General features: G+C 38.3%; 1 protein-coding gene and 1 long non-coding RNA gene across 4 annotated transcripts in view; one reads left to right on the forward strand and one right to left on the reverse strand.

Annotated features, from left to right (window-relative positions):
* Nucleotides 1–10473: 10473 nt before the first annotated feature.
* LOC124213456 (uncharacterized) lies at nucleotides 10474–13042 on the reverse strand. The gene is made up of 3 exons (XR_006881880.2): nucleotides 12842–13042; nucleotides 12685–12776; nucleotides 10474–10708 (listed from the first exon to the last, which is right to left on the reverse strand). It is a non-coding gene; the product is annotated as an uncharacterized lncRNA (long non-coding RNA).
* The window catches only part of LOC124213455 (UNC93-like protein), a 60967-nt gene continuing 46872 nt past the window's right edge, over nucleotides 11574–25668 (forward strand). For 2 of the 3 annotated variants that reach the window (XM_046614840.2, XM_069133220.1), the window contains exon 1: nucleotides 11574–12455. The gene's annotated coding sequence lies outside the window, so the exon portion shown is untranslated. The remainder of the gene's footprint in view (nucleotides 12456–25668) is intronic. The other variant, XM_046614841.2, reaches the window with a different exon arrangement.

The raw sequence follows: 25668 nt of genomic DNA on the forward strand, positions 1-25668 counted from the left end.
TCTGAGACAAATGTATGAAATGAAACGGTTAAAAGAGCAAATTAAAGCTCAAGAGTCGGACTTTCAATGAAAAACTATTACAAAATAATTTTGTGAAATCGGAACCTTTGTTTTTTCACATGAACATATGAATTCTTTCAGGTGCGACTGTAGGAGCTTTTGTTCGTTCCGCTGCTTAGTTTTGCAATAGGGGTGGTTTGCTAATGCGGCCTGGGTCGAATATCCTTGCCTCCAAGGATAACCTTCAGTTATCGGATTAAGCTTGACCTTGAAAATTACCTACGGATAAGAGAACCGCGGGAACTTGATATGTGAAAAGAATTACGTCAGGTCCGCTGTTTTTCCTAATCAAATTCTTCCGTTAAACTAGCTCTATCACAAATCTTTTGTGTCAACTGTCCCGAACTTGTAGACATATAAGATAACAAAAACGAAGCTCCTAATATTTATGAAATGGATCCGTTGGATTTTGTGGGAAATATCAATAATTTAAATCCAGCTACATGTCTTTATCTGGCAATTATTGTATCTTCTCTGCAGCTGTTAAATGCATCTTTAATAATTATACCTACTAGTATTTACATGACGCATATATGAGGCGTTCTGTTCCATAATTGTTTATACATATAGTAGTACTACCTAAAGATACTCTCTATGAATTTTTTCACATTTTTTAATTTATTCTTTTCGGAAATGGATTTCTTTTTTGTTAAACTCGTATATCACGGAATACCGAGGTCAGGGAAAAAATTGTAACACACAAAAAGTCATCTTTTGCTATGAACTATTCAATGCGATATATGTTGGCATCAAAAATGTAACATTTTTTTTTGTTCGACTTCAATGTTCCATCATATACGGATTAAAAAAAAAATCACTTCGGAAACGAGTAAATCGAAAAAATGAAAAATATTCACAGAGTACCTTCAAGTAGTACTACTGTATGTATAACCAATTACGGATGAGATCCAAGAGGATGAAGAAAAAGCGAGAGAAAAAGTGGCTGAGTTGGCGGTGAACGCCTTATATACCGTGTCAATTGTTAACGACCGTTGTGAACGTAACCTCAAAAGTTTTGTCAGTTTTTTCTTAGCAGTTGTGTTCAACACCGAAAGTTGTGAAAATTTTTGAGGTTAGGTTCACAACGGTTGGTCAACCTGGGAAACAACTGCTCTCGGATTGTAGCGCATGCGCATTGAACCATAGCAGACGACGGACCATTATGTCGTTAGCGATATATATTTTTACAACTGGTTTCATTAACGTAATTGAATAAATTTAAAATCAATTGTTATCGTGACCTTTGCGGAAGATGTGAAGAAGAAAGGAAAACAACGTGTAGACAATAACAAAGATGAACGCTAGTAATTACGTGATCAAATGAAAAGTAATCCTATTTTTGGTAAAATCAAATATTGTTTTAACGAGAGTCAATATCGAGTGCATTTTGAACTACTGCTCAATACTTGTTCATCATATAAAATTTTTCCGCGTTATATTGAAACATTTCAAAGATATGCACAAAATACTTATGAAAATCACAATATACTTGTCGCTTCGAAATTACAAGATACGAATTTCTTTGTCCATTCATTCGTGGCGTTAACGTAATTCGAATCGTTTTCACCAAACAATAAAATCCTTGTCATCGAGTAAATTGGCTTCTGGTTTAAAATCGACGATTCGTCATCGCGATTTTTTTTTTTTTCACTCAAAATATTTAATCTGACACTGAATTTTCCTTTTACTGTTCTGCAGGATTGGTGATTTCCCTCGATCTTACAAAACTTATATTAAAGGTTCTGAAACCATTGCAAATAAAAGAAAGACGAGTAAATATGACGAAGAAAAACAGCCGGATTACAATACGTAAATGTATCGTTATGGGATTGTACAAAATTGTTGTACAAGTATACAGGTACCTACAAGTTTTCTTGGGTATTGTTTACCCGGGTGACGCGTATTTCTATAGACTGTACGTATATTTATAATACCAGCACTACGTGATATATCCAACAACAAGGCAATAACCTTATCTAACTTCTTTTCTTTCTCAAGCAAACAAACAACTAGTTAGATAGATAGGTTTCGTTTACCATTCTTCTCATGAGGATGATATCTCTATTTATTATTATTATTGTTATTTCTATTGTTATTATTGTTATTATTATATATATAATATATATATATTTTTTTCTCACTATTGCCACCATCATCATCATCGTTCGCTTAAATTTTCTTCTTAAAAAAATGTTCGCAAAGATGTATAATTCTACGCTGCAATGTCACGGAATAACAATGAGTTTGTATAAAATGCAGATGTGTGTTGTACGCACACGTAACTGACAGTGGTAAAAAGAAAAAAAAAAAACCTGTATCAATATACAGAAAATGTATATTCGATATTCGAACGTTGTACATATTCAATCCTATGAAGCCTAGGCCGTACGGAATTGATTGGTGCGTAAGGTAATTACTAATTATACGGTTGAAAAATAGAAATATATGAAAAAAAAAAAAACGTTTTCCATCTGCGCTTTGCGGAGGGATTTTAAGCCGAGTTTAAATATTATAATACTAACAATAGGTGAAAAATTAACTGTCTCCTAATCAATGTAATTAGTTTGAAATCGCCTTTTTAACGGAATTATTCATTGAAGGTTGAAAAAAAAAACGCTTTGTGTAATAACGTATAATAGGTTAAATACGATCGCCGAAGGTGGTGGTGATGATGATGATGATGATGATGATGACGACGACGATGATTTGTAATTGCGCTTGAAGAGTCAATATAAATTACGCGTATTCTCTCCACCTGTAACACCTGCGGTAGCGAGTGAATTCCAGATTTGTCAGAATTCCGAATAGGCATGCCGGCACATAGCGGAGGTTAGTTAACAATAACACTTACCGCCAATTATCGCCGTATTATCAACTAGTCGTTAACCAATTCCAACAACTTGAGGCGCGTGCAGCTTATTTATACGTACGTTATGTAGGCAAGTTTATAAGTTTACAAACAGCTTCTGTATACGGAATCTTTTTCTTTTTTTCACCCCAGGAAAATTACACGACCCTAGCAAACATCTCACCTTCGTTCGATTTATTTTATTTTTTATTTCATTTTATCTCTGTACACGTATGTTTATTTTTATTTTTTTTTTTTTCTTTGAATTTTTTTCATTCCGATTCCGATCGTTTGGAAGTGCTGATTTCAGGATCACGGGTTGAAGAAGAAAAAAATAGATTCTAAAAGAAAGACGGGGAAGACAGTTGCATGTGTTTTATTTAAGTGCATATGAAAAATTACTTGTTCGTGTTAATTACCTACAAAGATCATCCTCGCAATCAGTCATAATTTGTACCCGTTTTAATCGTAAGAACTGACCTGAATTATTTTACAGTATTTCGTACGTGTAAAATTGACTAAAATATTTTACAGTTCAGCATTTGATCAACTACGAGAGAAAAAAAAATAATTTTTTTTTTTTTTACGAAAAACAATTACGGCTCTCAACTTAAGACAAAAAATATGTTTCTTATTGTATAATGCGAGAGAAAAATGTACTGTTTTTTTAATATTCTTCCACACTATGATGAAATTTTTTCAAAAATTGAAAACCTCAAGTTTTCTGAACAAAAAATGTTTGCAAAATCAGCGAAAACCCGGCTCTGGAATTATTAATGATTCCATTGGAAAGTTATTTCCACCGATGCACACTGAGAAAAATTTCATTTGTTGAAGTAACTATAAAATTGAGTAAAACAGTTATCGGTAAAAAAACTGTTCGAATATCGTTGGAATTATGAAAAACGAGGTACGCCTAACCATTTTGCACTATCGTCGATACTTTTTTGGTTATTGCAACGCAAAATCAGTTTGTTCGGTTCACTCTACTTTTTTAGCTAAGCAAGGCTTCGACGTAAATTTATTGTTGCACAAGCATTAAATTTTCGCAACAGTTACAAGAAAATATAGCAACAGTGATCGTAACGAGAAAGAATAGTAACGGATACTAGAATTTCCGGTAAAAGCTAGAAAAATAATTTTCATTTCGTACCTAGAACTATATTTTTCGATCATGATAAAAAATGAAAATAGTTCAAGACTGAGCGGTAACCAGAACTAAAAATTTCCCTCGGTGAAATTGAAAAACGAGTGAAATCAGGCTGGTAAATTACACCTATTGCCGGTACAACGTTTCACGTGACCGGTACTGTGGTCAATGTCGGAATAACAGGTGGAAATAAAAAGTGAAAAAATTTGTGTAACCAGATCGTGTAAATAAATGTGAAAACAGAGGAATACCGTGAGTAAGCACATACGTACGTATACTTATTGCGCGAATGTATTCATTGAAGAGTCAAAACGAGGCAATTCCAAATACACACGATTTTGCGAAGGTGCGAAAGTGTGTTGTGCAGTTTGAAGCAACTGTACGTATAACGAGGTGCGAATCGGCAAACAAACGCGGCGATCAGAACGGACGGAAATATGCATATCTCGTGATTGCGCAACGTCAATGGCAGATGAAACTTCCGCAAGGCTCTGGAAATGGCGAACAGACCGCAGACGAGAGAAGGATGAAACGTTTAATAGATTGCCGCGGGTGAAACGCACAGGAAGCGTCGCGTATTCATCAATGGCCTTACGATCCTATACTCATTGCTTGCGAACCAACTGCGTCGTCCTTTCCGTATCCCAGAACTAATTGCACCTATGAATGTGGTTGTTTCTGCAGTCTCCCCGTTTTTTTTTTTTTTTATTTATTTGCAAACGTATAAATACTCGTAATGAATACTCGTAATGCTGGCTGAGAATATCGCAAATATAAACCGGGAATTCCGTGCTATTTAATATTGAAGCGTCGGACAAGAGTGAATTTTGTTTATTTTTTTTTTGTATGTTTCTTTCAATTTCAACAATATACCAAGTATGACGATAAAATAAAGCGAAAGGAACGTTTTGTTTATTCGAATAAATTTCATTTTTGTACTCGGTAACACGAATCATTGTTCTGGCCACTTTTTTCCCGGATAATAAGTGACGTTTTTTCAGATCGGAAAAACATTTCTTTCGACATATTTGGTAAAATTTACTCTGGGACAAAACGAGACCTAACTTCTTGTTACTCTGGTTACTTCGGATAATTGTCCAGCAATTTTTGAAAATCTGAAATTGTTACGGAAAATTAACAGCGTTGCAGAAAATGACGTATCGACGTTGGCTTGGAAATTATGAATAAGATACTCGCGAACGTCAAGCGACAATTTATTCTGTCAGATTTTTCGGAACGTTGTAAGAAATCGGGCAAAAGAAAGGCAAAGGATTTTAAAACAAATGGCAATGATTTTTTCAAATCAAGAAACTGTTCGTGGTAGGGTATAAAAATATTTGCAATTACGAGTAAAAGAATTTTCTCTAACTTTTCAGGATATCAAACAAGTCGTTGGAAAAATTTCAAGTCTTACAGCTTATAACTTCGAAACTTAGGTAAGCGAAATTGACGTACAGAAAAAAGTCCGAGTGATTTCTTTTTGGAGATAACGACGTAGTATATCGTACGCCACAGTTACAACAAAATTTGGAATCCCGACGGTTCGACGCTACGTCATAAGATACAAAATCGCATATGGAATTCCCGGAATAAACTCGGCAATAATCCGTAAAACCCAAGAGCTTTCGGATACCGAATTACAAAGAAGTATAAAAAGGAAACAAAAAAAAAAAATAAAAATAAAAGAACCAAGAATCCAAAGAAAAAATCAGCTAGTTAATTATTAACTGGCTGAATTGCACGCGAAAAAAACTGCAGAGTTAATGCGAAACGATGATAGAAAAATGATACATCATTCTTTGTATATGATTGTAGTAATGTAATAAGATAACGAGCAACCGATGCGCACTCTTTGCTCGGCCGACGATCGGGTCATCGATTTTTCAATTGGTTAATTATATTATTTATATACTCACTACTTACTTCTCAATAACGTGTAACGACTTTTAAACACGCGTCATCGTTAAATCGAGGAATTGTATAATAATGAATTACAAACATAGTCACTTATACGCTGTGTATAATAACGATTTACATTTTGCCGCGATTTTGCAGGACTCGACGGTTATTGCGCAGCTTGAACGAGTTTTTTTTTTTTTTTCATTTCGTGTTATTTGCACAACTTTTTCTATGCCCCGCAACAAAATCCGTCAAATGTTGCAGCAAAATTTTTCCGGGCTGATTATATTATTAAAAAGACTATTTTTGAGCCACCGGAATCGAGTAGAAAACATTAGAACTCGATCGCTCAATTTGTACGAAATTTCAACAGAGAATCGGGGTCGCAACTTTCGCAATATTTCATTCCAAAATCACAGTCACTATGAACTTTTGAAAAAGCAACAACATACTCAATGTCGTTACTGAGATTTTCATTATTACATATATATTATAGGTTGATGTATTGAGTGCGATGCGTAACTTTTGAGTAGTTCGATTTGAAAATTTGGAAAAAAATTGATCTCGATGAATCGATGAAAAACTGTTCCACTTGTTGCAAATGCGAAAAACCGTCCTGTTCAATTCACTGGTTATAGATTTTTTTTTTTGTTTCTTTTTTTCTCTTCTCTTATTTCTATCATTTAATTCACTCGTACGAACAATGATTATTGTTCACCGGTTGTATCAAGATGTAGAAAATAGGTGGCACCTGGGTCACATGAGAAACATTAACGCGTATCGCGTAACACTTCCATAGTATATAATGCATCATGCCTTGTACCCGCAGCCATAGAACGAGTGTACAATCATGTGGGCAATAAATAACAGAGAATTTTCAGTGATGAATTATTGCCGTCTATTCGACGACGACGATGCGGCTTTTATTTGCGAATAAACAATTGCGTTTGTGAATTTACGTCGTTGATTTCTCGTCTCAGATGCGTGATCTGCCTTATCTTTTTCCTACCCGCTTCAGCGCGTGCAGTGACAAGGTCCTAAATAAAGCTCGAATGTGCCAAGAAATGACGGATCGTTTCGTTAATGATTAACGATAATGACACAGAGCGAGATTTTTCCAGGCGGTGAAGCGAAATCGGGGGAAGAAAAAAAAAAAATTATTACGCAAAATTCTAGGCGATAAATCGCAGGGAATGAAAAAAATTAGGGTGGTTAGAAAATCGGTTTTCATGCGATTCAAGTACGCGGATTGTTTATGATAGTCTTGTAAAAATAGGTCTGATTTGAAGCTACTCGGGATACGGCTATATTGTCGTGTATCGGGATTTCTTACCCTCAGGAATTCAAAGCGCGAACTCATTTCTGAGCTGCATAGTCGGTGTTTCGAGAAAACATCAGATTTTGGGGTTTTTCGTGTTTTTCTCGAAAACTTCTATCGATAGATGAAAAATTACTTAACCATCGTGCAGAGCGGAAGATTCTACATAGAATTATGTCACCGTACGTAAGAAACGAAGTCGGATCAACAAATTAAGACAGAAATCTTACTTATCGACAGCGTTTGGGGAATTTTGTTTAAGTAATTTCATTTATCTTAATTTGTTAATCGGACTCCGTTTCTGAAATACGAGGACACAATTCGATGCAGAATTTTCCGCTCTGCAAGATGGTCAAGTAATTTTTCATCTATCGACAGAAGTTTTTGAGAAAAACGCAAAAAAACGTAAAATCTTGCTGTTTTCTCCAAACGCCGGTTATGCAGCTGAAAAATGAGTTGAGATTTGTGTTCTCGAGGGTCGCAAACTCTTGTAAACAAAAATGCAGCCATAACCCGAATATTTTTAATTCAGACCCATTTTTAGTGGACTTATAACCTTCCACATTGATCGCGCTCTCGTTTCTTCGTTTCTTTGCATCTGTGTACGTCTGTATTTTCAGAGTTGAGCTTACGACCAATATTTGCATTCCGTTTCCCAACGATTCTGAAGCTTCTGCAACTCCTCTCGGCTAATGTGACAGCGGTAGCGTTAAGTTAGAAAAACACATTTGCACCGTGAATCGTGGAAAATTAGAGCAGTGGAACGACGGCGTGACATCTCCCGATAACGGGGATCTAAAATTTCCTTGAACCCGTAACAACGTGACGTCGAAATAGTAAACAACCTTGTCGCAGAAGCGTTGCGTTTAGCCCGAGATTTTCCTCAATTAAAGTTGTATGATAATTTGTTCAACCTGTTTTCATTACGCATTATATGAAACGAGAGAAGGATTTTGGACGGCATTGAAATCCGCGAACGAGGAAGTTTACGCCGTTTACATGAAAATGAACGCACGCAAGGGTAAAACTGTTATTCACTTCCCACGTACGTAAATGAGAGGGAAAAAAATCAATCGATATCGTAAATAATGATGAATTTCCGACGACTCAAAATGCGATTCGCATTTTGTATAATAGCGACCAGTCTCAGTTGGCAAGTTGTTGTTATTCAGCAGTGACTCTAAGGTCATGGCCCTGAAATTTGTCGCAGTAGCCGGAGATTTCCAATCGAAGTAACTTGTCGATTTCGATCACACGCCTCACGATGCCGCGTGATTTACAATACCTGTTAAAAAAAAAAAAAAAAAAAAAAAAAAACACCGCAAAACTCGGCAAAAATGAAATCGGAAAGCAGCGACAGCTGGCAAGAAAATTTGAAAATATCGCAGACAGATCGCAGACGCGGTTACACCAATTATTCGTCATGTTCTCTGTGACTCGTCGCCCAACGGTGAATGTGGTGAATAATTTTCCACCGCCGGAACAAAGTCCGGCGTTAATAACCTGCCATGGAATTTCCATTGGGTACCAAATATCGCCGTACAAGGTAAAAACTCGTTAGAACGAAATCTATTACGTTATAGGATAATTGTCCAACTTTGGTATGCAATTGACGTCGGGAAGAATGATTTGTATGATTCGGAGGCAGTCGGATTGAGCAATCTATTTACCGCACGGAGCACATTCTCGGTAATCTCACATTGGGAAATGTTTGGAACACTGCGATTAAAATTGTTCAACACAAGTTTTTCGCAATTCGTTGAAAAACCGCTTTGGTTCTGCCGATGTCAGAGATTGGCTTCTCAGTCTCAAATATACAGCGAACCGTACGATAATCGATTTGTAAATGTTGAAATTCGGTTTGTCGCATTTAATGAAGCTTTTTTTCACACGAGAATTCGAAAGCGGTATTCGAAAAGCCCTGATACACATCTTCCGAAATTTTTCAAAATTCGTACAATGACATTGGAACACCGATTTCCGAGACGAGATAGACTTTCTCTTGCCAACTTGTAATTAATCAAAGGCTGAATCTTATCCAGAAAAAAAAAGAGCGAACAAGTTTTGAAAATTGGAAAGATACCTGTGACGAAAAAAGATGGTAAGGATTACAGTATACTATTTTGTATGTAAAGTTATAATTATAATGTAGTTTATTGCTTTCCATTCGATCAAAGATAATGATACAAAAGAGTTTCGTTTTGCTTAATGATACACGTTTCATTATTTTTACATAATTCTTCCGGTTATACAGAGTTGGAAAAAAAATAAATACAAACAGAAATTATGAAGGTTTCTTTAATTTAAAAAATATAGGGATTTTTTATTTTACATTATTCTAATGATTTTTATTTACAAATAATTGCCCTCGGTGATAAATCGCGGTGTGATTATATCGTCGACCTTGCGTCCCGTTTATCGTCCCAGTTCTTTTCTGCAGGTGTTTGACTACGAGCGGCGACAAAAGTAAGTTTCGTTCAATTCTCACAACGCGAGTCTCGGAGGCGCCGCATCTTGCCGCTGCTGACGACCTCGACCATTACCTTTCGCAATGCGTAGGTGCATCAAGAGTTCATTTTAATTTATGTGTGCGTACGCCTTGCCCATGCGCCTCGTCGTTCTTCTCTATAAAATAGTATAAACCGTGCGATTCGTGAAGCGTGAAACTGTTGCGAAAAATTTACAATGTCTCCGGTGTACGAAATTTGCGTATATTATGGTGATTCTCTGATATTTTTGAGATCAGATTTTTGTCCAAGGGAATCGAGAATCGTCTTTCCTTCGTGCGAAAAGTCGTGAGCAAAGTTCGAAAATAAGATAGATAAGCAGCCTTGACATCTTTTCATCCTGAAAATTTGACTTCGGCTCACTGAAGCTAAAATTCAGAAGACAGTTTTTTTCCACGTACTTAACGCAGTGAAATGTAAATTTGTATTCGCGATGTATGATTTTAAACAGGTTAAATCGAAATAAGTCAAATTTTTCACCTCACATAATTCGCTCATTGAGGTTATCCTATCTTTGGGAATAACGATAAATAGCGTAATTATCATTTTTGTAATTCGCAAGGATTTGAATGCGAAGATTAACGTGAAACGGTTTAATAATATTCAATCGCACACAATATTCGTCTATAAGCTAAATAATTTTTGGTACCAGTGTTGTGTTTTTTTTTCCTCTTTTTTTTTATTACTCCTCAGTTACACAAAGTGATAAATCAGTTTATTCAAATTAGCTGTAAAACATAACGGCAACATTTGTAAAACACAGATGTATATGTATAGTTGCTCGGACCTGTGGGCGTGATTCTTCATTCATTCGTGTTTTAGTGTTTTGCCTTCATTCGATCAACTTCGAAATGAACCAACTTTTTTCTTCCTTATCCCTGATATCGCGAGGATGCAGGCAGGATAAGAGGTGGAATTTGTAAAATCTGCAATGATGAATGTATGCAATTTTTTGTCTATGTGCTTGAACGTCTTTTTTTTTTTTAAATTTGTCATCTTCTTTTATTTTTATTTTTTCCTTAAATGACACCGAAATTACGTTACAGTTCGGTCACGGTGGCTGCATATACATTATATATATTTACATGACACCGTGAAGTATAGGCAGGTTCTGACAGAGGTGAAAGGTCATTTTGACGAAGTGAATTCGTACTATAAATTTCAAACATCAAATATAATTCTTGTGTTAATATGAAAAGCGAAATTTTGGTAGCGGCTGAAGTTTTGAGACGACCAAATATCGGTCTCAACATTCGTACCAACTCCCTTAAACCGGCTACTCAATTTCAAGTCACTGACAATTTGTAATCGATTTCCGACAACGCGATGACTCGACTTCTCACCCGATTCCTTGAGCTAATAGTTTCTTGTCCATAACCTAACCCAACCTAACCTAACCCTAAGATCGACGGACGATGATCCCGTCAGTCGGCGATATTATAACACCGGTGTCCGAAATCGTGATTTAATAACATTCGCGTGAACGATCGACGAGACTGCGAGGCATCGGGCATCTGGCTAAGAGACGCGTCGAATCACCGCCTTGAGAAGAAGAGGGGTGCCAATTATCAGCGTTGTGCTTTGGAATGTTCGAATCGTCGAAGATCGGCGGTTATTGGTGGGATCGTCACGAGGCTGCTCGCAAGTTTGCCTACCTCGGAACCGATTGTACGTACGAATCGGGGGAGAGCCGGCGTCGTTGCGAGGTAAGGTGGGGGGTGCGCTATCGGCACCTCGATTCCCCGTGACGTCATAACCCCGACACTTCAAGTATAGCCGTGCTCGCCGCGAGGAGTCGAGTCTTACGAGAATCGCGATCGAGTGCATCCGAGAGAACGACGAAACGTTGTGAACACGGACCGGCATCAAGTAAAATCGAACACCCTTCGTACGTTAACGATTTCGAGAGAAAAAGGGCCAAAAAATTGCCGATCGGCAATCGAACCTGCGAAAAAAGGTCAAGTGAAAAGGAGACTTCTCAGCTACGTTGATTTCGGAAGAGATCGGCAACCGAACCGAACCGATTTTTTTTTTTTTTTTTTATTTACCGATTAACCAACCGATCTTTCGTGCCGTTTCTCGAACAAGGTACGATAAGCAAGTGTGCGGCAGCGGCAGGTGGTTGGTTGCGAATCGGTAGCCGATCGCGACGGGCAGGCGAGGCGAACGCTCGCCTTCGTCGTCGTTATCGAGAGTAGTCTCAGGCTCCGGGCTTGGGAAACTAAAACCTGCACTCCAAAGTGCGTCCGGCTCGTGCTCAGTTGTCTCCGAACCCCCGATCCGTTCGGACGTGACTTACTTACGCTCTGCTCGACGACTCGAGGAGCGAGAGAGACCGTTTTTTTCATAACGATTTTTACCGCGTATACTGCACTGCAGCACTGCACGAAACTGCGAGCGTATTACACGTGTTATCACCTCGCCGTTTCAACCGAGTGCCAGTAGACGTATCAGCATCGCATATATCGTATAAATAATTCGGGGTGACCCTAATCCGGTCGTAATTGCTTATGACGTTGCCGATCTTGACTTTGTATTCGAATTGTGTGAATAACCGATTAAAGTGTGTATGTCATCCGCGCCCCGCAGCCCAGAGACAAAAGTAAAACCCGACGCTGGTTCACGATTTACCGATCTTCGGACTACTGCAGACTTCGTAAAAAACCCTAAGACGTGAGTAGTTTGACTTATCTTACTGCCGATTTTTTTTTGCTGTTGAATGCGTCTGTGTATGTGTGTGTGTGTACCGTTGCCTTATAAGCTCAAAGGAATTTCACCCTCTACGTTTGCCCGAAATCGAATAGAAAAATCGGTGCCGATCGGTTATAAAAAAAAAAAAAAAAAAAAAAAAAAAAAAAAAAAAAAAACATAATTCTTCTTCCAAGAAATTATAAATACTCACATTCTCCTTAAACTTTCGGTAGCATGTCAAACTTTCGAATATTCCACTACGGCAGACATTGACATTCAATGCAATGCTAAAATCAGCGTATTCTGTAAATTATAAAAATGATTAACATCGAGAAATGAGTTCACCGTAAATTTTTCACTCCGCGTACCTTTTAACGCGCTCCGATCATCCGCAAATGTCAATATCGCGCTCGTACTTTGCCGATTTTTTGTCTTCTCCCCCCCTCCCCCGATTTTAGGGAAAGATCGCGGTGCAGTGTAACAATTAATTGAGAATTCACCCAGCCATACGGTCCGAGTCAATCGAACGCGTCCTATGCATCAACAGCTACGGTGACCTACGTTAACGAACGTGTGTATTATTAACACCGTTGTATTCTAAGTCAGGTGTATACCTGTGCCTTATACATACATTCGCACGTATATTTGAACGATACCTCGGGGCTACATGCGGTAAATGTATGTATATATATATATATATATACATTTTGTTTCGAAACGGCGCTGTTAGACTTTCTAAAGGCTGAACTACTAGACTCCTCCTCCCCTTCCAACGCTATTCGTCTACGCGGTATTTTCATCTCTCTGATATATATATATGTATATTTTTTTTTTATGTTTCTTTCTATAATTTCTCTGTCTTTGATTTCCTCCTCTGCGAGATATATAAATACACATATATATATATGTATATAAAAGTGGATGCGAAATTTTTGCGAAAATAAATGAATAAATTAATTTCTACACGGTTCAACGTTGTGCAAATTCTTTGTATAACACCGTCTAAGTTTATCAGTCAAGATTATTCATTCGAATGTTCGTAAGATGAGCGAAATTCTTTCGCAGAAAGTTTAATCTCACACGAGTGCCAGAATCAGGCAGGTTCGTTTTAATACGACTTATACTATGCATGTACTACGCGGTTGTGGAAACCGAATATCTACGCGTAATTCGCACGCGCAAATTAATTTTACAATCACTCTTCCGCGAATTGCGATATTAATTCTAATCTAGATGAATATATAATCACGTAGTATATTGCTCGTTACAGAGTATACGTAGTGTGTACATGTACTATGCACATAACTTACATACGAGCACGAGCGCATAAAATTTCTATATCTTACCTGCAGGTTAATGCAATTATTACCGTTAAATATTTCCGCATGCGATCGAGTTGACGCCATGTCGTAAAAACTTTGAGGTAAGAAGAAGAAACAGGCGCAATTTATCGATTTTTTTTTTTTTTTTTTTCGGGGGGGGGGGGGGGGTTTATTATCTTCTGAACCGAATCTGAATTTCTGGGATTGATTTTTTTACTGGGTGAATCGAAATTTCTTTCTCACTAGGTGCGGACAATTTTCTCACTCTGGTATATATTATTGTTTTTCGTCACCGTAAAGTTTCGTTGCAAGAGTTATTTCCAAAAATAAACAACAACAATTTATACATCGTTAATGCAAATTTGCAATCACGATATGTGTATGATTGGTGCATCGTAAATAGCTTAATTTACAAAAGCGATGCGAGGGCAATGCGCTGACTCAGCAATATATAATGTATATACAATATATATGTATATATAACCCTGAAACGAGCCGTAATGCACTCGCATTACATGTATATACATGCTGGAAAATTCATACTGTGTGCATTTGAGGCCTGAACCGTAATTCGCATTCTTGTTAACGAAAATATGATTCAAGTACAGGAGTTGCGGTGTAATTAAACCGATGATGAAACTCTGAGTGGAAAAAAAAAACGCACCGATTAAAATAACTTCCACCGCATCGATACAAATTTTCTTTTTTTGTAATCGATCAAATAACAAAACAAGTCATTGATGTATGGATTCGAGTTTCTGAGAAAAGATTAAAAGGGAAATGAAACTTATTAAGAGGACGAAGAAAAAAAAAAAAAAAATTGTACGCACGGAAACAGTCGTTAAGCTTGTCATCGACTGTTACGTTTATTGTTCAAATTTTTCCTGCTATCGGGGGAGCGTTTTTAATTTGAAAAATAAATCCGTTTGTCCAAAGGACTCAACGTACGTGTACAACGTCTATTACAGACATCATACGAAATACGAAATAGTATAGGAGAACGAGGAGAATGCAGATGCAACTACGAGACTGCAAGTATAATAATTAAATATGGACAGGACATAACGGATATACACAGGTATTGTAAATATTATTCGCATTGAATCAAAAGTGGAAATTTCAATGCAACTTCCGCTCGTTAAAAAAGTATTGTAATTTCATCCCGAAGGACGCGTTTAAACACAATCACGTAGGTATATACCCACCTGTAAGCCATTCTACAACAATTATAAATCGCCAAGAATCGTTCAAGCTAATCGATTAAATCAGATGTAATCATTTTTGACGAGAATAAAAGAAAAAAATTACACGTTCGTGTTATGCGTGTAAAGAGGCAAACAAAGGCAAGCAGACGTTGTGAAAAAAAAGAAAAGAAAAAAACAAAAAACAACGGCAACAAAAAATGAAAAATAATTTCGCGCGGGCGTGTTTTTTAATCAGTGATTGCACATCGTTCACCTTCGAATCGATCGGCGCAGTTTTTTCGTGTTCCGAAAGGAAAAGAGTTGTGGATTCGATTTTTTTCAAACGAATATTGGGTACGCGGCGAATTCTTGGTTTTCCAAGTTTCTGGCCCAAAGGCTAAACAAGCACCACGACCGCTGCCCGAGGAAATCGTTCGAAAATGCAGGCTACATTTGAGGCGTTTTTATTATCACCAGATTTCGATATCTACGTTATTGCGAAATTGCACGAGATTTACGAGCGACCATTAGAGCTCGAAACGCTTCTGCGTGAGACTGTGAATAACACGTTATTAGACAGAGTGTAAAAATCCTCGAGAGTATTTAATAGGAATTATTTTTAATCCTTGTTCTCAACTTTTTCCGCTGAATTCCTGGGAGTGCGATAAATAATTTTGCTGTATCAAATAACGGCTGAGGCGATAAAAAAGACAGATGGAGAGAGATCGGGTTAATTGAGGAATAGCTGATTTTCACACGCCTTACGAGACGACGGTGTTATTCGCTTTGATCTTGTACTCGACGAAAACAATTAGTTATAATAATTCAGCCTTCCACGCAACTTCGCGATATTCTTTCTACGTATTATAAACGTGAAGATCTGACACACGGTTCAAGATTGATTAAACTCACGTGTCCGCGGTTAATTATAAACGTCGTTTTTTTTTTTTTTTTTTTTTTTATATATTGCCTCCGTATTATCGACGATTGCGTAATCATGTTTGAAAGTACGCCTGCATGACGCTAATAATTACATTTAACCCAATGTAATAGAGTGGAAAAATGATGTTCCGATAATTTTTGGTTGTATAATTTTCAGGAAATAACACCCAATTGATATACAGTTTAGTGTGTTCCATTTCTATAAGGCTTTTGAAAAAATTTGTCCAAATCGGAGCTGGGTTGATGTTTGAAATTTGAAAAGTTCCAAAAGCGCGTAATTCCCAATTGTTTGGTTGCGAAACTTGGAGTAAAGAAATCAAACCTTTACGAAACAACAAAGTTTCAAATGTTCGCGAGACCCAATGGCGAAGAATAAAGTTTCGATGGAGTAAAAATTGAAAAATTGAAACATACTCGCACAGCGTAGTTTCCTCAACAAATGTGTGTAAAAAATCAGTAAAACCAAAAATCCCAATTATCCGGATTCCGAACGTAAAACTATCGAAAATCCAAAACAAAGAAAGATGAAAGTGTGAAATTTCACTTGACCGAAAATCTTCGATCATTCGGAACTTGGATGTTTCAAATTTTGTCATTTTCGCACTTTCGGAACTTTGCACTTGCGAAACTTGGACCGTCGTGTTTCAAACCATTCGAAACTTTGATGTTTCGCCAAAGTTTGATTCCTTTCAATTAAGTTTCGCCACCAAAAGTTCGTAATTTGGCGCTACCGGAACTTTTCAAATTCGAAACTTCTACCCCGCTCCTCCACATCTATCCTTTCCTCTTCCTTGTCGCAAGCTTCGAAGCTTAAACGCAAAGTTTGCCAACACCTTTCCACGTGACGAACAAGCGCGTGCAGCAGCGGTGACATACGACACTTGCATACGTACGTGCAGTGCCATGTAAGCGATTAATGCAAGAGCGTTAGATATGGGTAAAGGCGGAATCAGGACAGGGTCTCTTTGATTCGTCGGCCATTGTGCCTCCTCGGCGTACAAACTTATATACATATATATTATACATATATCAATCGTTTCGAATTTAACTTATACACGACGATACATTTAAACGATCTCGTCGTGTAGGCCTTTTTACGTGATTTGCATATCGATGGGTCTGCACACCTCGGCGTACGTACGCAGGCACCTCACATCAATCGGCGCAACTTGACGTTGTTCCTCATTCGACGTGGTCGCCATGCCGATAAGCGCTCCAACAAGTTCGCGAAATCGGCTCTGCGGTTCGAATTTGCGTTTACATAAGGATTCGCGGATATCGAAGAACCGTTGAGACGATCTGTGGGAATGAAAATTGTCGTGTAAAATCCTCTTGTGCGTAAATTGGAGTATGCTTCGACCGAGCAATGCGTGGAAATTGTCATTGTCGAATCTCGTTGCGGAGGGGTTGAAATTGCAAAATCATTCACAGATGATAAATTTGCGGACGGTTGGACAAGCCGTTTTAAAATGAAATCCGACTATCAGCAGTAGGCCAAGGCTGTGACCCAGGCTCGGGCTTTCACTGCGAAAATGAGCCGCGGTATAAATAATGACTCAAATAGGACACATAATTAGCGACATGTGTTATTTGTCGCACAAACAAATGTTGCATAGCGTTGTACACATATTTCTCTTGTCAGTTCGGCCGCGACGAATCGATAACTGGAAATTTTCCATTCTGTGGATTAATAGTACGGTTATGCGTACATCTGTGATGCAATTTGAACAAAAATTTCGCACTGTTTAATCAAGTGACAATTTCTCGTCGTTAATGTTTTTTTTTTTTTTTTGCTTAACCCAACTCCGTTGAACCGAACTCCTTACTTCAAATCGTACGATCAATTTTGAAATTAGTCTGACTGATGGCCGGAATCATTTGTTCTTAAAATTTAACATGGTTGTAGCTATCGTCGGGAAAAATTAATTGCTGAGCCGATATTGCCTGGGTTGTATGTATAATTAACGCTTACAATCATTGAACATTCCTTTTCTTTTTATTCACTAAGCAGCAGCGGCGGTTCAAATTGAATTGCTTCTATCAATGAATATACAAGTTGTTTGTATAAAAGTTTTAATTGATGACGCGAACAGATGAAAAACCTCTTTAACAATTGCGGAAATTTTAATAACAAAACAAGGAAAGCAGGAAGGTTGAGTAACGAAAACACCTGTTATCAGTTTACAATTTAATATCGATCAGATGTGCACACCGAGAGAGTAAATACACTGAAATCGTTGATTGCTGTTAGTTCCGCTTCGTTTAACGCTTATACCGTTGTAGAAATGAAAAGAAGATGAAGTTATTACGCGTAATGTACAGGCGATTTAAGTACCGTGTAGAAGAATATATTCTGCTCATATGCGTCGTGGAATTAAAAAGTTGAATGTAAAATTCCATAGGCGTTCGTTTTGCGTGTATATACAATTTAGAAAGGTTTCTCGATCAGGTGCGGCTTAAATGTGGTGGAAGGAGATGCTCGAATTGTATTAAAAAAAAGTGAGCAAAAAAATTGGATTCATGATTTCATCTTGTTTTTCTTTCGTTGAAAAAAGTGAATAAAAAATTCGAGAAAATAGTTGACGAGAGAATAATTTCGGTAGGAGAAAGATGTAGGACTTTGGGTAAGAACTAAACACCGATTTCGACGAATCGTCATTAGTAAAAGCAGCAGCAGCAGCAGCAGCGGTCAATTTCGATCTATGAAATGTGTAGTACAAGCTTTTGTTGATGACAATACCATTCGGGGACCTTTCACCGCCACAGGAAGTTTGTCTCGTAAACATGGATCTCTCTTTCTCTTTTGCCTTTCGTATGCTTACATTCTGCACAGATCAAACCTGATAGTTTTACGATTACGAGAACTGTACACGAAAGTAATTTCATCTATCCATTACACGCGTACCTTCACTTGGAAAAAAATAAAACGGATATAAAAGTACGAGAGAAAAAAGGGGTTCCGCTCTCTTCGACTATACTTGTACGCGTTTGACACAAAAAATACTTTCGTCGTTACCACGCTATTTTGCCAATCGAAATATTCCGTGCAATTCATCCAAATATTGGACGGAGAAACAGGGCTAACAGCCTTGACAATTATAATATATTTCGGTAAACAAAATGTGTCAGAATTATTATGGGACACGCAGTTGTGCAAACGATCATCGGCCGATCCACATATCTACAGAGTAGATCTACTCTGACTCAGTTGCAGATGTCGATCGCTTAATAACAGGTGTTTCGCCCTCGCCTTATTGTTTTATTTTTTATTTTGTTTTTTTCTTTATTAAACAAATACATGCCTCTGACGATGCAGGATTTTACAGATGCGTAACCAATCGCGATGGTGAAAGTACGATGACCGTATTTCATCCGTATTGTTGACGCGGAATAATAGGTGTAGGTTGAAATTTTTATCGGTCAGGTACATTGATGGTTCGAAAAAATACAAGTGTACACGGTGTTCTGGAATTACTATGCAACAATTACGTAGATGGAGAGGGAAAAATTTAACTCCTTCTTACTGTGAAGCAAAAAAAAAAAAAAAAAAAAAACGGAAGCTGATTTTATTCTGCCAAGACATGTAAGGTCGGTTTCCTCCATTATTTTCAGCGAGGGACGAAAAACAATGGAAATTACGGGTCACTCGGTGTACGTACATGTACGTGCTTGTGGCAATGAATGTGACTTTTGAAGCTAATTAAACAAACTACTTGTTATTGTGCGTGCGTGCGGGATATAGTGATTAATGGAGGGTTTGACATTCTGCAAATCTAAGCAAATAACACGTTCTCCGTCATTGGGATGACTGAGTTGAGATTTTAGTCAAAGGAATATGTTATCCTGCATTCACATCGGTGATAATTTATAGTCTTTTTACCTGTAACGTGGGGATAATTATACGGTTTTAAAAGTCAGACACGAAATACAGAACGTGAAGTTGTAGACTGTTGTAAACTCGTCTCGTGTTACGTTTGCGTTAAAAGCAAGAAATAAAAATGACAGACTGAGACCATGGCCTAACAAGATCAATATGGCTGCCGGGGCTCTCACTTGAGATTTTATATTTCCTCCAGGATGATTTCCGGCACTCGCCCGTTACCGATCGGCATTCCACGCGGAAGCGAAAGGCGGCAGGAATGGTTAAAGGTGTCGTTTCACCTTGAAAGAAATCGTTAAAACTGAAAAATCAGCCCGCAAAACTCACCCATAAATTATACGTCTGTGAATAACTAAACGACATATAATCCTGCGACCAAATGTTGAACGTCTAAAACGAAGGGGGAAATCAGTTGGTTACCGTCGATCGCGTCAACTTCGTCCGAAGGTTGCGTTGTATACGTTATACACATGAATATAGTAGCGACAGGCGACCAAAGGCGTCCTTGCGCGGTGAGAGAGACGCCGCGTGATAAACACGTGCGTGGATATTGTAAACACGAATTAGAAATGTCGCAAGAAATTTCGTGCCGAGTTGTAGACCGCAGAGAACGCGACAGCTGGTGTGAGTGGACTCATGCCTCTCATTCTTTCTTGCGGTATGCGCTGTGGTTGAGGTTAGGTTAGGTTAGGTTAGGTTAGGTTGGGTTAGGTTGGGTTGCGTTAGCTCAGGCGTACCTGTTTGTACGGGTCCGGGGAGTCGTGCGCCTTGGAAAAGTTCAATCGGCACACACAATCGCCGATAACTCAAGCATAACAGCGAGGTGAGTCAGACTCCTGCAACGATCGTTAAGACGCAAAGCACGATCGTGAAACATCATTTCGTACGATGTCCCTTTGCCGATGACACGCTGACCACGTGTAATATGTCAAATTACTGTCGCGTACCTTTAATAATCGCAAGGTATGCATGTAAGAAAGTACATGCTGCTGCTCAGGTTCTCTTTAGGTATATTGATTTCGTTACAACCGCCTGCCTGCATCAATTGGCTGAAGGTACTCGAATCATTGAAGCTGAATAATCGCATCGGTGTGTTTGGGCTGAATTGGTGCGTCAAAGATCACCCGGAATTCGCTTCTTTGTCCTCGTTGGTTTTTGACCCGCTGAATGAGGAAGGGGGAATTTTTTGTTCAAGGAAGAAGGTGAGATAAACCATGGAAAACATGACTGGAGTGGCAAATAACGAACTGTAATTTAAATCGACCGAGTACAACGAACGACCTATGGCTCACTGACCATACGGACACACAAAGGGGCTTATTATTATACAGATCTGGTATTAAGAAAACCGGCGTGTATCGTGTGATTCATCGGGTACGACAATAATTGATTTTTCCTCGTGCGAAACGTTTACATTGGTACCTATAGGTATACTTGACCACCAGACCGAGCTTCGATATGTATAGCTTAACGCGATGATGACCAGTGTTCAGTCAGCGACATTCAATTATCTTTTAAAGGTGTCTCACGGTCGTAAAACGGAAAAGAAAAAAGTGCGCATATTTTTGTTGCCATACATTCAGCTCACATGCGCTCGGCTCGATTTGGTGTTTTCTTCTATGAAAATATAAGGTGAATCAACGTGCATTAACAGCTTTGAGAGTTCTTCAACGAAATGCGTCTCATACATTTTTTTTAATCACACGCAGTAAGCAAGGCTATTTTTCTGCGACGTATCGCTAACATTCGGAATCTCCACTCGGCTGTCCAACTAAACTCGAGCATCCATTAAAGACGTGAATCATTCCCACGTAATTTTCGAAACAAATAACTTGAAGTGAAAAAGCAAAATTTTCAGCTTTTAGACCATCGTCGCTGGTAAAACGATAGCCAAACAAATCCTGCCGTCGTCATCTTTGGCCCGAAATATCAACCGATGACCGTTAAGCGATGCGAACGATCGTAGAGCAGAATCAAAATCCGAAGCGGGCAGGGCGGCGGCCATGTTGATTTCTATCCTATCAAACAAACAAAAAGAAGCGTGTAGAACCCTTTGATTAAATCATATCAATTCCGTTTTCCTTCACATCCACGGCATGATGACCGGTGTAAACAAGCGTCGAATACCGATATACCGTCCGTAATTAGCGTCGGCGCGGGGGGTGGTCAGCGGTTACAAGTCGTAAACCGCGCTGTTCGGGCCGCAGGTACGAATCGTCCTAACCTAACCCATATGGCTGATATCGTCGCGCTCGTAGCTGTGTTGAATCGATGCAAACGCACCGCGTGCCCGCCGTCCCGGAGAATGACACGCCACGCGTCTCGCATGACAAGCGTGCACCACACACGCGTGACCCAAGAAGCGTGTGCACAAGCCGCCTACCGTACGTACTCTGGATTGTGAATCCCTGCGAGACATCCAATTCGGCGGCTAATCGCGCCGGTCGAGCATCCGCGTTCTTAAAGCTACTCCTTCACGTACTGTGTACGCCACATAAGCTTATCGTTATAATGTTAATTCGCATTTAGGCAACGCGACGTGCATTTTTTACGCGCTGAATACTCGTGCCGTTTTTATACAAGCTTCGAAAATTCGCATCATTGATATTTGAGGTTCATGATCAGACTACAAATTAGGTTGTAAGGAAACTTGGGATTTTGGTATCAAACGAAATTGACTTCTCTGAACAGAGGATTTAAATCTTCTGCTCACTTACATCCTGCTTTCGGCTGTTGGACGATACCATTAAAACTGCAATTAATATCTTGACTGTTTTCATCGTCAAGCAAAAGTGTCTCATGCAATGTAAATAGGAATGTTTGCTATCGAATCGCTAGATTACACGTAGGTGCCAACTATACTAAAAACTAAGTGCTTCCAACTATCGTTAGTAGAATGTGTCGTACTCCATATATCTATATCGTGGCTTATGGCTAGTCAAGTGTGCCTGTAGCGGTGCCGATAGGAATCGCGTGGGCGAAATGTGCACTCAGGCTGTATCTTGAGCAACCATATATGTATATGCAAGCACATGACGCTCGATTTCTTATACTTTTCCACAATTCCGTGAAGGTTAAAATGGCCCTTGACATTGCTGCTTCTACTTCTTAATCTTGCTTATTTCTTTAGAGAAAAATCATTAGACGTACCGATTCTCGAGCTAATCTGAACCCATATGCTTATTGTTATAGCTTGAACTTTGAACATAGTTAATGCCTCATTTTTCTCGAAGCGTTTAAAGCCCGAGTTATGTGCATCGTTGGTAATTTTGTGCAACTTTGCAGCACTTCTTTAGCATCGGGTTAATTACCTGCGCAGTTACCGATCATTGTCACGGACTCTGAAGGCAATGTCCTGAGTATTTATAGGATCCTGAATGCCTAAGCGATGTGGGCGTAGGTGGAGGTCGGCCGTCTCTGTACGCCGTGACAATTATAGACGATTGCATGTACGTATGGTACACATAAATATATGTACATTCGCCAAGTAGATTTTTCGACGTCGATGGCCAAATATCGGTTCTCCAATCGGTAATTCGTCACGTATTTTACCTTGGCAGAAGACAGGAACACAGCTCACATCGTCACGGAAAAGTTAAACCTGTGATACAAGTTGTGTTAGATTCCACGCGTTTATTTTGCAAATGCCCGATGTCTAATAGTCACATCTATATGCAATGTAGGTATTACTCGCTCAACCAGTCAACCAAAAATACTTCACCATTCTCCTCGTGTATAGAGAAGTTTTTTTCACCCAATGTAATTCTTGTGCGAAAAATTGTTTGCGCTTAATTCGAAGTTTATATCGTAGTAATTATACAGCGTTACTTCGGATGTCAAAAGAGCGCATACAACATCTTCCGCGCTTTTATATACAATATACATACGTTATTATACATAAACGCGATATGTAACAGGACAGATAATAGCAGAACAGAATCATAATTTCAAGAAAATCACGCCTCTATTATTACGTTATTACAGTTAATTGCGTTATTGTGTCTGCGTGAATCTCGTTATTTTTATCGCAATGAATCGTCCAAATATAATTACCCCGTTTCACGTTTTACACGTATAATTTTTCTCAATAATAGTAAAATCTACTTTAATACGACATGTGCATTGCTCTTCTGCACTGGTATGTACGTAATATTCTATTGTAATCTATACACACAACTCTCGCGGAGATTTCAATGTTCCTTTGCACGATACTTACGTTATACGCGTTGCACGTCATACGTACGTACAAAACTATATTATACAGCATCTCGTTACAGATGCAACAGCTATCGCTACTCAGTATGAAAATTATGCATTTGGGACGAGGCAATTTACTCCACGTCGAACTCGGACATTCCCCAACTCTCCTGCTCGTGTAACTCGATTATATCAATCTCCATTTGTAGCTACCTCACAAGTTATACGCCTCTTTTATTTCTCTCTCTCTCTCTTTCTCGCGTTTACGCAAGTAGCCAGACCGCTTTTCTGATAAATAAATATGTATCTATATCCGCGTAACTACGTGCATACAGATTTATCATATTCCCGAGCAGATATCGCTTCTCGCTTATCCAGGCGTTCGATTCACTTGATATTGAACATCTATGCCATCCAATATATTCACGATTCTGTCAAATTCCACGGGATGCAGATTTTTGCATAAATTTATTTATTTTAATTAATGGTAATTCGCGACATGATCATATCGTGTATATGCTCTTTGAAAATCAACGCGTTAATTGTTATAACTGTTCCCGTAATGCAGTACGTTTTACAAAGTAAAGTTATACGCTTGACTGTCGCATTACAATACAGAGTATTTCATACCCATAATATATATATATGGTATATATTTTTATTTGATCTGATTCGTTCAGTGTAATCCCGGACAAATAACGGAATCTTGCGTCTTACTCGAGCATGTGTTACATATAAGATGACGGTGCGTGTACACCGGTATACATAACAGGTATTGTACGAAGATTTATTCAAGTTATTCGCATCATGTCCGTTAAACGCTGATTATATGTGAGTAAACGAGTGAACATGGATAAAGTGCCTCATTGCAGCGGTATTATACGTTATGTAATAACGATAAGTAAGATGTGTGACAAGGAAAATTATAAAAACAGTAGGATGTTGAAACAATTGTAACGGAGGAAAAAATGTTTATTGAAAATTTCAGATGAGAATGTATAACAAACGATAGAACGCGTTATACTGCATACCTAACCTAACTTATCCTAACCAACCTACATATTTTACAGAGATTTATGAAGATGGAATAGTTTTAATGAAATAAACATATAAACGGAGTCGCCGTCAAGACCGGAATATATTCATTAGCTATCTACGTACGTACATTTCGGGTACCTAGACATAAAATGCTATTTTGAGCTCCTGAGTGAGAGAATTTATACCAAGTATTGAAGCCTGAATAATTTGTGGGACTATGCAAATGACAATTAGTGTGTTGACGGTAGTGAGTAAAGCATCTCAAGTTATTTTGGAATTTTTATTTCTTCGTTTTCTTACCCGTTTTCCTTTTTTTTTATCTTCTTTCATTTTTGTTTGACGTATCACAACGTTTTTGGTCTCCCATTCACGAGTTTTGAAATGCTCAACGTATATGTGAGAATTGTGTTACATATTATAAGCGAAACTTCTAAATACCTCAACGTTTTAATTTATATTTCTGCAGTGTAGATAAAACTGTCGTGAAAATTTCATCTCGTACAACATATGACTCGGAAATGAGAACCACTTTGTACTTCAACATGGCCGCCGTGCCGTCGACACGCTTGCGATTTTATTTCGGCTCTAAAATCCTTTTTGGCACTCATTTGCCGTCGGTTCCGATATAATAT

This window comes from Neodiprion pinetum, chromosome 2 (genome assembly GCF_021155775.2).
Source record: "Neodiprion pinetum isolate iyNeoPine1 chromosome 2, iyNeoPine1.2, whole genome shotgun sequence".
NCBI lineage: Eukaryota > Metazoa > Arthropoda > Insecta > Hymenoptera > Diprionidae > Neodiprion > Neodiprion pinetum.